Source organism: Triticum aestivum, chromosome 6A (assembly GCF_018294505.1).
Source record: "Triticum aestivum cultivar Chinese Spring chromosome 6A, IWGSC CS RefSeq v2.1, whole genome shotgun sequence".
NCBI classification, from domain to species: domain Eukaryota; kingdom Viridiplantae; phylum Streptophyta; class Magnoliopsida; order Poales; family Poaceae; genus Triticum; species Triticum aestivum.
This window is the reverse complement of record NC_057809.1, coordinates 180,878,301-180,890,069: the sequence shown is the minus strand read 5'-3', so window position 1 is coordinate 180,890,069 and position 11,769 is coordinate 180,878,301.

The window sequence follows — 11,769 nt, the reverse complement described above, 5'->3', positions numbered from 1 at the left end:
CGATCAAGAACCAGCGCCTATAGGGCACTGGAAAGCCACCTCGTTGTATGATATATACATGGTGGACACCCCAAAAGAAGGCAATGGCGATGGAACAGCGGAGGATGACCCCTCCAAGAAGCAGCCTAAGCGCCGGCGTCAGCAGCGCCGCTCTAACTCCCACCAAAACAAAAACGGTGATTCCGGCCCGGGAGACAATAACACCCCGGATAGTGCCGAAGACAACCACCTTCAGCAAGATTCAGCACAGGAGGATAGAGAAGCCAGCCCTCATGAGAGAGCGGCAGACAGAGAGGTCGAGGACAATAATTATATGCCTCCCTCCGAAGACGAGGCAAGCCTCGACGATGACGAATTTGTCGTGCCTGAGGATCCCGTCGAACAAGAGCGTTTCAAAGGCAGGCTTATGGCCACGGCGAGCAGCCTCAAGAAAAAACAGCAACAGCTTAGAGCTGATCAAGATTTGCTAGCCGACAGATGGACTGAAGTCCTTGCGGCCGAAGAGTATGAACTCGAACGCCCCTCCAAGAGCTACCCAAAGCGTAGGTTGCTACCCCAATTAGAGGAGGAAGCACCTAAACCTACATCACCAGCGCATGATGCGGCCGACCAGCCACCCCGTGGCCGCGACAGAGAGGCCTCTCGGCCCTCCACTCAAGCCGGACCCCGGCGCCGCTTAAAAAATACCAAGGCATGGGAAAATGCGCCAGACCTGCAAGATATATTGGAGGACAAGGCAAGGCAAACAAGATCGATCTACGGATCACGTGGGCGCCCCACGGCACGAGACGGTACTCGTCACGCCGGATATAGTAAATCCGGCCGGGCCGAACACAGTAGACAAAGCTCGTTTGAGCTGCATTTTGATATAGCCCAATACAGAGGCGCCGCACACCCACTATGCTTCACAGATGAAGTAATGGATCAATCAAATCCCCGAGGGTTTCAAACCCGTGAACATCGAATCATATGATGGCACAACAGATCCTGCGGTATGGATCGAGGACTATCTCCTTCATATTCACATGGCCCGCGATGATGACCTACACGCCATCAAATACCTCCCACTCAAGCTTAAAGGACCAGCTCGGCATTTGCTTAACAGCTTGCCAGCAGAATCAATTGGTTGTTGGGAGGACCTAGAAGCTGCATTCCTCGACAATTTCCAGGGCACTTATGTGCGACCACCAGACGCCGATGACCTAAGCCACATAATTCAGCAGCCAAAGGAATCGGCCAGACAATTCTGGACACGGTTCCTAACCAAGAAAAATCAAATCATCGACTGTCCGGACGCAGAGGCCCTAGTAGCCTTCAAGCATAACATCCGCGACGAGTGGCTTGCACGGCACCTAGGACAGGAAAAGCCGAAATCTATGGCAGCCCTCACGACACTTATGACCCGCTTTTGCGCGGGAGAAGACAGCTGGCTAGCTCACAGCAATAACATGACCAAGAGTCCTGGTAATTCGCGTACCAAGGACAACAGTGGTAGGTCACGTTGCAACAAGCAAAAGCACCGCATTAATGGTGACAATGCTGAGGATACGGCAGTTAATGCCGGATTCAGAGGCTCTAAACCCGGTCAGCGGAAAAAGCCATTCAAAAGAAATACTCCGGGCCCGTCCAGTTTGGACCGAATACTCGACCGCTCATGCCAGATACATGGCACCCCCGAAAAACCAGCCAATCACACCAACAGGGATTGTTGGGTGTTCAAGCAGGCAGGCAAGTTAAATGCCGAAAGCAAAGACAAGGGGCTGCATAGCGATGATGAGGAGGAGCCCCGGCCGCCGAACAACAGTGGACAGAAAGGTTTTCCCCCACAAGTGCGGACGGTGAACATGATATACGCAACCCACGTCACCAAGAGGGAGCGGAAGCGTGTGCTAAGGGACGTATACACGATGGAGCCAGTCGCCCCAAAGTTCAACCCACGGTCTTCCTGCCCAATCACTTTTGATCGAAGGGACCACCCCACTAGCATCCGTCATGGCGGATTCGCCGCATTGGTTCTAGACCCAATTATTGATGGATTTCACCTCACTAGAGTCCTTATGGACGGCGGCAGCAGCCTGAACCAGCTTTACCAGGATACAGTGTGGAAAATGGGCATCGATCCCTCGAGGATTAAACCCACTAGAACGACCTTTAAAGGCGTCATACCTGGTGTAGAGGCCAACTGTACCGGCTCAGTTACACTTGAAGTGGTCTTCGGATCTCTGGATAATTTCCGAAGCGAGGAGTTAATCTTCGACATAGTCCCGTTCCGAAGTGGCTATCACACACTGCTTGGGCGAACCACATTTGCCAAGTTCAATGCGGTGCCGCACTACGCATACCTCAAGCTCAAGATGCCACGCCCTCGAGGAGTCATCACGGTCAATGGAAACACCGAATGCTCTCTCCGAACGGAGGAGCATACGGCGGCTATCGCAGCGGAAGTACAAATCAGCCTCTCAAGGCAATTCTCCAGTCCGGCCATTAAACGTCTGGACACCGTCAAGCGCACCCGGAGTAACCTACAACAAGACCGCCTGACACGTTCCGAGCAAGCGTAGCAATGTGGCCCCAACCCCATCCCTCGCAAACTTGCGAAACCAGTGTTGCGCGTACATAACTACGCTCTGGAAATACCATGGGCAAAAGGGGAGGGGCACAATCACGGCACGCCCAAAACACGGCTTAAACCGCACTAGGGGCTGCAGACTTTTTCATTTTCTCTTACTTTCAGGACTCCACTCTTCGGAAGGCCTATCCGGTAGTACAATTGCCGCACAAATGACACAACAATTAGGGGAGCAGAAAGCTACGCCGCACTACGGAACTCTAAGGTGGTCTCTATAACGAGCAGTATACCTGTTTCGCATAACATTCCGCAACTCACCCCTGGAAAGGACATATTTGATAGTCCCATTTTTTGCTTATTGCACTATTTGTATTGTCCTGCTTTGATCGCATCCTTTTTTAAATAAACAATGCATAGCTTCCGTCTATTATTGCATTACTCTTTTTTATGAATATATGTTCATTAATGACATGTTGCACCCGTACACTTTGGTACGGCCAATACGCCAGGGGCTTAAGTACCCCACAACACGGTGTGAGAAGTCCGAACACTTTTACAAGTGTGGCACCCCGAACTTATAGCATTATATGCATCGGCTCCGAATCATGTCTTGGGTCAATAGTTGGGTTTGCCCGGCTCCTATGTTTTGGTACCTTATGTTCTGTTATATCGGCTAAGGTAGCACTAGGAGAACTACTGCGATTGTGCCCCAGTTGAGCTGGGCTAAGCACCTCAGTAGAGAAAGCTAAAACTGACCGTCACGATGAGGCGAGAGCTGGTCGCTGTTCGAGAGGTTTTCGAGTCCCTGAAGACTTATGCCGCTTAGAGCGAGGAGTCGTCTTTGTCCGGCCTAGGCGTGGATAGAGCCCCGAACTCGGTCTTCCGAACACTAGGGGCTTCGCCGAAATTTAAAATTATAGAATTCTATGGCTAAGTGAGAGTGTTCAAGCATTATAGTCCGATTGCCTTGTTCGTTGTGTTGAGCGCCTCCCTCGAAGGACCCAAGAATGGGAAAAGAGCACTCATATTTATCCCGAACACCCCAGCACTCGTGCCATGGGGGCAGAAGCCGACGACTCACCATCTCTCAAATTTGATAAACGGCCGCACAGAAGGTAATATTTTAAATTCAAAAAGCATTGCTTAGCGCACTTGAACAAGTTTTCAGCGCACAGGACAAAACGAGCGAGTTTACTAAAAAATTACATCCATGGAACATTCATCCGCCACAAGGCGGGCACCCTTCAGAACACCCTCATAATACATCTCGGGCTTGCGATGCTCCTTGCCCGGCGGTGGCCCGTCCTTCACAAGCTTCTCAGCATCCAACTTGCCCCAGTGCACCTTCGCACGGGCAAGCGCCCAACGGGCACCCTCGATGCATAAAGAGCACTTGATGACTTCGAGCCTTGGACAGGCCTCCACCAGCCGCCTCACCAGCCCGAAGTAGCTCCCAGGCATGGCCTCTCTAGGCCACAGCCGGACTATGAGGCCCTTCATGGCCTGTTCGGCCACCTTATGGAGCTCGACCAGTTGTTTCAGTTGGTCGCTTAAGGGCACCGGGTGTTCGGCCTCAGCATACTGAGACCAGAACACCTTCTCCGTCAAGCTTCCCTCCTCGGCTCAGTAGAAGGCGGTGGCATCCGACACGCTACGGGGCAAGTCTGCGAATGCTCCTGGAGAGCTCTGGTTTCGGGTAAGTAACAAGTAATTCACTTTTACGTGCTTGCTTTGCATAAAGAATGCCTTACCCGCCACTATCTTTTTTATTGCCTCAACCTCCTGGAGGGCCTTCTGGGCTTCGGCCTTGGCAGACTTGGCATCTTCAATGGCTGCCGCGAGCTCACTCTCGCGTCTTCGAGTCAAGCTCCAAACTCTCATGTTTTTTCATGAGAGCCTGGAGCTCTTGCCGCACCTCGTGAACCTGCGTCTCATGCTTCTCCCGCTCGGTGCGCTCCGTGGCCGCCCTCTTCTCGGCCTCGGACAGCGCTTGCTTAAGGGTCGCCACCTCAGTTGTGGCCCCTACAATAGTCGCGTTAATCCTGTCACTTTTTGCAATTGCACCTTTCACATATTTCAATAAGGTATTTCTTACCTTCCTTCTCCTCGAGCCGCTACTTGGCCAGGCCGAGCTCTTGCTCGAACCGCTCGAGGTTCTGCTTCAGCGTGCCCACCTCCGCTGTCAGTGCGGCGGATGCTAGCAGCGAAGCCTGCATACGCATATCGACTTACTTTTGTTAGACTCCTACGAATGTTATTAGATCCTCTATTCGGCTTTTCTTTCCGAACGCCGAACAGAGTATCAGGGGCTACTGTCTATGCGGTAATATTTTTACATATTCTTTACTTACCTCAAAGCCTGTTAGAAGGCTGGCACAGGCTTTAGTCAGTCCGCTCTTGGTGGACTGAACCTTCTGGATCACCGCACTCATAATAGTGCGGTGCTCCTCGTCGATGGAGGCGCCGTTAAGCACCTCCAGCAAATTGTCCGGTGCCTCCGGTTGGACGGAGGTCACCGGCTTGGTAGGCTTGCTCCTCTAGGAAGGAGGCTGCCTACCGGAGTCCGGAACAGTTGAAGGTTCCGGCGCGGTGTCCGGCTCAAAGCCAGACTTAGAGCCCTTGGGGGTTTTATCCCCTTTACGCCTGGAGTCTGGGAGGTCGCCTTGCGGCGCCTCCAGGACCACCTCCTCCTGGCTTGGAACCTGTTGGGACAGCACCTCGGCGTCGTCCGTAGGGTGGGGGGAGGTAGCCGTCGGAAGCGAATTCACATCCGACGAATCCAGGGAACCGCTCGACGACACGTTGAGCCGGTCTTTGGGTGGACTGCATAAACATGTTCGACATAAGGAAAAGCTGTGCAATGGAGGAATACTATGAATCACTCTGGTATCCGGACACTTATGATCTCACCAGGGGCTTGGCCCTGTGCGGCCACTCCTCTTCGCCGTCGTCAGCATTGGTGGAGCCGTCCGGAGGAAGGGTTTTCCCCTTTTTGGACCCTTCGGCCTCCCCGGTTGGGGCGGCCTTCCTTTTCTTCTCTCCCCCCGCTGGAGGGGGAGAGGTCTCTTCTTCCTCCTCCTCGTCTTCACGGGAGGAGTGCGTCTTGGAGTCGTCAGATGATTAATCCGACACCCCCAGGCGCCGGGCACTCTTTCGAGTCCCCGTGGCCTTCTTCTTGGCCTTCTTCTCCGGCACCACATAGGGTGCCGGAACCAGCAGCTTCGCCAAGCGAGCGTCCGTTGGGCCTTTGGGCAAAGGAGCCGGATAGTTGATCTGTCCGGACGTCTCCTGCCAATCCTATCAAAGGTAAGGGAGCTTAGATCCCGCATGAAGTCAAACTATGAAAAACTAATACCCTGTAAAAGGTAAAAACAGCTTACCACACGAGCGCGACGCTGCGTGCTGAATCCGCGATCCTCGGTAGCGGATGCGGGGGCCTCGGCGCCCTTGCAAAGCACCTTCCAGGAATCTTCGTACGTCGTGTCGAAGAGCATGCTCAGAGTTTGGTGTTGTGCCGGGTCGAACTCCCACAGGTTGAAAGCCCGTTGTTGACACGGGAGGATCCGGCGGATGAGCATAACCTGGACTACGTTGACAAGTTTGAGCTTCTTGTCCACCAGGGTTTGGATGCATGTTTGGAGTCCGGTCAGCTCTCCTTCTTTACCCCACGACAGGCCCGTCTCTTTCCAGGAGGTGAGCCACGTAGGGGGTCCGGATCAGAACTCGGGGGCTGCGACCCATTCAGGGTCGCGCGGCTCGGTGATGTAAAACCACCCCGATTGCCACCCCTTTAGGGACTCCACGAAGGAGCCCTCGGGCCATAGGACGTTGGGCATCTTGCCCACCATGGCGCCTCCGCACTCCGCCTGGGTGCTGCGCACCACCTTCGGCTTGAAGTTGAAAGTCTTGAGCCATAGGCCGAAATGGGGGCGGATGCAGAAGAAAGCCTCGCGCACGATGATAAACGCCGAGATGTTGAGGACAAAGTTCGGGGCCAGATCATGGAAATCCAGGCCATAGTAGAACATGAGCCCCCGGGCAAATGGGTGGCGAGGGAAGCCCAGTCCACGGAGGAAATGGGGGAGGAACACCACCCTCTCTGTTGGGGAACATAGTAATTTCAAAAAAATTCCTACGCACACGCAAGATCATGGTGATGCATAGCAACGAGAGGGGAGAGTGTGATCTACGTACCCTTGTAGATCGACAACGGAAGCGTTAACATGGTTGATGTAGTCGTACGTCTTCACAGCCCGACCGATCAAGCACCGAAACTACGGCACCTCCAAGTTCTAGCACACGTTCAGCTCGATGACGATCCCCGGACTCCGATCCAGCAAAGTGTCGGGGAAGAGTTCCATCAGCACGACGGCGTGGTGACGATCTTGATGCACTACTGTCGCAGGGCTTCGCCTAAGCACCGCTACAATATTATCAAGGACTATGGTGGAAGGGGGCACCGCACACGGCTAAGAATATGATCACGTGGATCAACTTATGTCCTTAGGGGTGCCCCTTGCCTCCGTATATAAAGGTTCAAAAGGGGGGGGGGGTGGCCGGCCAAGAGGAGGTGCGCCAGGAGGAGTCCTATTCCCTCCGGGAGTAGGACCCCCCCTTTCCTAGTTGGAATAGGATTCGCGGAGGGGGGGAAAGAGGAGAGAGAGGAGGAAGGGGGGCCGGCCCCCTCTCCTTGTCCTATTCGGACCAAGGGGGGAAGGGGCGCGCGGCCCATCTCTGGACACCTCTCCTCTCTTCCACTAAGGCCCACTAAGGCCCATATACCTCTCGGGGAGGTTCCGGTAACCTCCCGGTAATCCGGTAAAATCCCGATTTCACCCGGAACACTTCCGATATCCAAACATAGGCTTCCAATATATCAATCTTTATGTCTCGACCATTTTGAGACTCCTCATCATGTCCGTGATCACATCCGGGACTCCGAACAACCTTCGGTACATCAAAACGCATAAAATCATAATATAACTGTCATCGAAACCTTAAGCGTGCGGACCCTACGGGTTCGAGAACAATGTAGACATGACCGAGACACGTCTCCGGTCAATAACCAATAGCGGGACCTGGATGCCCATATTGGTTCCTACATATTCTACGAAGATCTTTTATCGGTCAGACCGCATAACAACATACGTTGTTCCCTTTGTCATCGGTATGTTACTTGCCCGAGATTCGATCGTCGGTATCCTATACCTAGTTCAATCTCGTTACCGGCAAGTCTCTTTACTCGTTCTGTAATACATCATCCCGCAACTAACTCATTAGTTGCAATGCTTGGAAGGCTTAAGTGATGTGCATTACCGAGAGGGCCCAGAGATACCTCTCCGACAATCGGAGTGACAAATCCTAATCTCGAAATATGCCAACCCAACATGTACCTTCGGAGACACCTGTAGAGCTCCTTTATAATCACCCAGTTACGTTGTGACGTTTGGTAGCACACAAAGTGTTCCTCTGGCAAATGGGAGTTGCATAATCTCATAGTCATAGGAACATGTATAAGTCATGAAGAAAGCAATAGCAACATACTAAACGATCGGGTGCTAAGCTAATGGAATGGGTCATGTCAATCAGATCATTCAACTAATGATGTGATCCCGTTAATCAAATAACAACTCTTTGTCCATGGTTAGGAAACATAACCATCTTTGATTAACGAGCTAGTCAAGTAGAGGCATACTAGTGACACTCTGTTTGTCTATGTATTCACACATGTATTATGTTTCCGGTTAATACAATTCTAGCATGAATTATAAACTTTTATCATGATATAAGGAAATAAATAATAATTTTATTATTGCCTCTAGGGCATATTTCCTTCAGTCTCCCACTTGCACTAGAGTCAATAATCTAGATTACACAGTAATGATTCTAACACCCATGGAGCCTTGGTGCTGATCATGTTTTGCTCGTGGAAGAGGCTTAGTCAACGGGTCTGCAACATTCAGATCCGTATGTATCTTGCAAATCTCTATGTCTCCCACCTGGACTAGATCCCGGATGGAATTGAAGTGTCTCTTGATGTGCTTGGTTCTCTTGTGAAATCTGGATTCCTTCGCCAAGGCAATTGCACCAGTATTGTCACAAAAGATTTTCATTGGACCCGATGCACTAGGTATGACACCTAGATCGGATATGAACTCCTTCATCCAGACTCCTTCATTCGCTGCTTCCGAAGCAGCTATGTATTCCGCTTCACACGTAGATCCCGCCACGACGCTCTGTTTAGAACTGCACCAACTGACAGTTCCACCATTTAATGTAAACACGTATCCGGTTTGCGATTTAGAATTGTCCGGATCAGTGTCAGAGCTTGCATCAACGTAACCGTTTACGATGAGCTCTTTGTCACTTCCATATACGAGAAACATATCCTTAGTCCTTTTCAGGTACTTCAGGATGTTCTTGACCGCTGTCCAGTGATCCACTCCTGGATTACTTTGGTACCTCCCTGCTAGACTTATAGCAAGGCACACATCAGGTCTGGTACACAGCATTGCATACATGATAGAGCCTATGGCTGAAGCATAGGGAACATCTTTCATTTTCTCTCTATCTTCTGCAGTGGTCAGGCATTGAGTCTGACTCAACTTCACACCTTGTAACACAGGCAAGAACCCTTTCTTTGCTTGATCCATTTTGAACTTCTTCAAAATCTTGTCAAGGTATGTGCTTTGTGAAAGTCCAATTAAACATCTTGATCTATCTCTATAGATCTTTATGCCTAATATGTAAGCAGCTTCACCGAGGTCTTTCATTGAAAAACTCTTATTCAAGTATCCCTTTATGCTATCCAGAAATTCTATATCATTTTCAATCAGTAATATGTCATCCACATATAATATCAGAAATGCTACAGAGCTCCCACTCACTTTCTTGTAGATACAGGCTTCTCCAAAAGTCTATATAAAACCAAATGCTTTGATCACACCATCAAAGCGTTTATTCCAACTCCGAGAGGCTTGCACCAGTCCATAAATGGATCGCTAGAGCTTGCACACTTTGTTAGCTCCCTTTGGATCGACAAAACCTTCCGGTTGCATCATATACAACTCTTCTTCCAGAAATCCATTCAGGAATGCAGTTTTGACATCCATCTGCCAAATTTCATAATCATAAAATGCAGCAATTGCTAACATGATTCGGACAGACTTAAGCATCGCTACGGGTGAGAAGGTCTCATCGTAGTCAACCCCTTGAACTTGCCGAAACCCTTTTGCGACAAGTCGAGCTTTGTAGAGTAATATTACTGTCGGCGTCAGTCTTCTTCTTGAAGATCCATTTATTCTCAATTGCTTGCCGATCATTGGGCAAGTCAACCAAAGTCCACACTTTGTTCTCATACATGGATCCCATCTCAGATTTCATGGCTTCAAGCCATTTTGTGGAATCTGGGCTTACCATCGCTTCTTCATAGTTCCTAGGTTCATCATGATCTAGTAGCATGACTTCCAGAACTGGATTACCGTACCACTCTGGCGCGGATCTCACTCTAGTTGATCTACGAGGTTCAGTAGTATCTTGTTCTGAAGTTTCATGATCATTATCATTAGCTTCCTCACTAATTGGTGTAGGTGTTACAGAAACAGTTTTCTGTGATGCACTACTTTCCAATAAGGGAGCAGGTACAGTTACCTCGTCAAGTTCTACTTTCCTCCCACTCACTTCTTTCGAGAGAAACTCCTTCTCCAGAAAGTTTCCGAACTTAGCAACAAAAGTCTTGCCTTCGGATCTGTGATAGAAGGTGTATCCAATAGTCTCCTTTGGATATCCTATGAAGACACATTTCTCCGATTTGGGTTCAAGCTTATCAGGTTGAAGCTTTTTCACATAAGCATCGCAGCCCCAAACTTTCAGAAACGACAACTTTGGTTTCTTGCCAAACCATAGTTCATAAGGCGTCGTCTCAACGGATTTTGATGGTGCCCTATTTAACATGAATGCGGCCGTCTCCAAAGCATAACCCCATAACGATAGCGGTAAATCAGTAAGAGACATCACAGATTGCACCATATCTAGTAAAGTATGATTACGACGTTCGGACACACCATTACGCTGTGGTGTTCCGTGTGGAGTGAGTTGCGAAACTATTCCGCATTGTTTCAAATGTACACCAAACTCGTAACTCAAATATTCTCCTCCACGATCAGATCATAGAAACTTTATTTTCTTGTTACGATGATTTTCAACTTCACTCTGAAATTCTTTGAACTTTTCAAACGTTTCAGACTTATGTTTCATTAAGTAGATATATCCATATCTGCTTAAGTCATCTGTGAAGGTGAGAAAATAACGATATCCGCCACGAGCCTCAATATTCATCGGACCACATACATCAGTATGTAGGATTTCCAACAAATCTGTTGCTTTCTCCATAGTACCGGAGAACGGCGTTTTAGTCATCTTGCCCATGAGGCACGGTTCGCAAGTACCAAGTGATTCATAATCAAGTGGTTCCAAAATTCCATCAATATGGAGTTTCTTCATGCGCTTTACACCGATATGACCTAAACAGTAGTGCCATAAATAAGTTGCACTATCTTTATCAACTCTGCATCTTTTGGCTTCAGCATTATGAATATGTGTGTTACTACTATCGAGATTCAATAAGAATAGACCACTCTTCAAGGGTGCATGACCATAAAAGATATTACTCATATAAATAGAACAACCATTATTCTCTGATTTAAATGAATAACCGTCTCGCATCAAACAAGATCCAGATATAATGTTCATGCTTAACGCTGGCACCAAATAACAATTATTTAGGTCTAATATTAATCCCGAAGGTAGATGTAGAGGTAGCGTGCCGACCATGATCACATCGACTTTGGAACCGTTTCCCACACGCATCGTCAGCTCGTCCTTAGCCAATCTTCGCTTAATTCGTAGTCCCTGTTTCGAGTTGCAAATATTAGCAACAGAACTAGTATCAAATACCCAGGTGCTACTGCGAGCATTAGTAAGGTACACATCAATAACATGTATATCACATATACCTTTGTTCACCTTGCCATCCTTCTTATCTGCCAAATACTTGGGGCAGTTCCGCTTCCAGTGACCAGTCTGCTTGCAGTAGAAGCACTCAGTTTCAGGCTTAGGTCCAGACTTGGGTTTCTTCTCTTGAGCAGCAACTTGCTTGCTGTTCTTCTTGAAGTTCCCCTTCTTCTTCCCTTTGCCCTTTT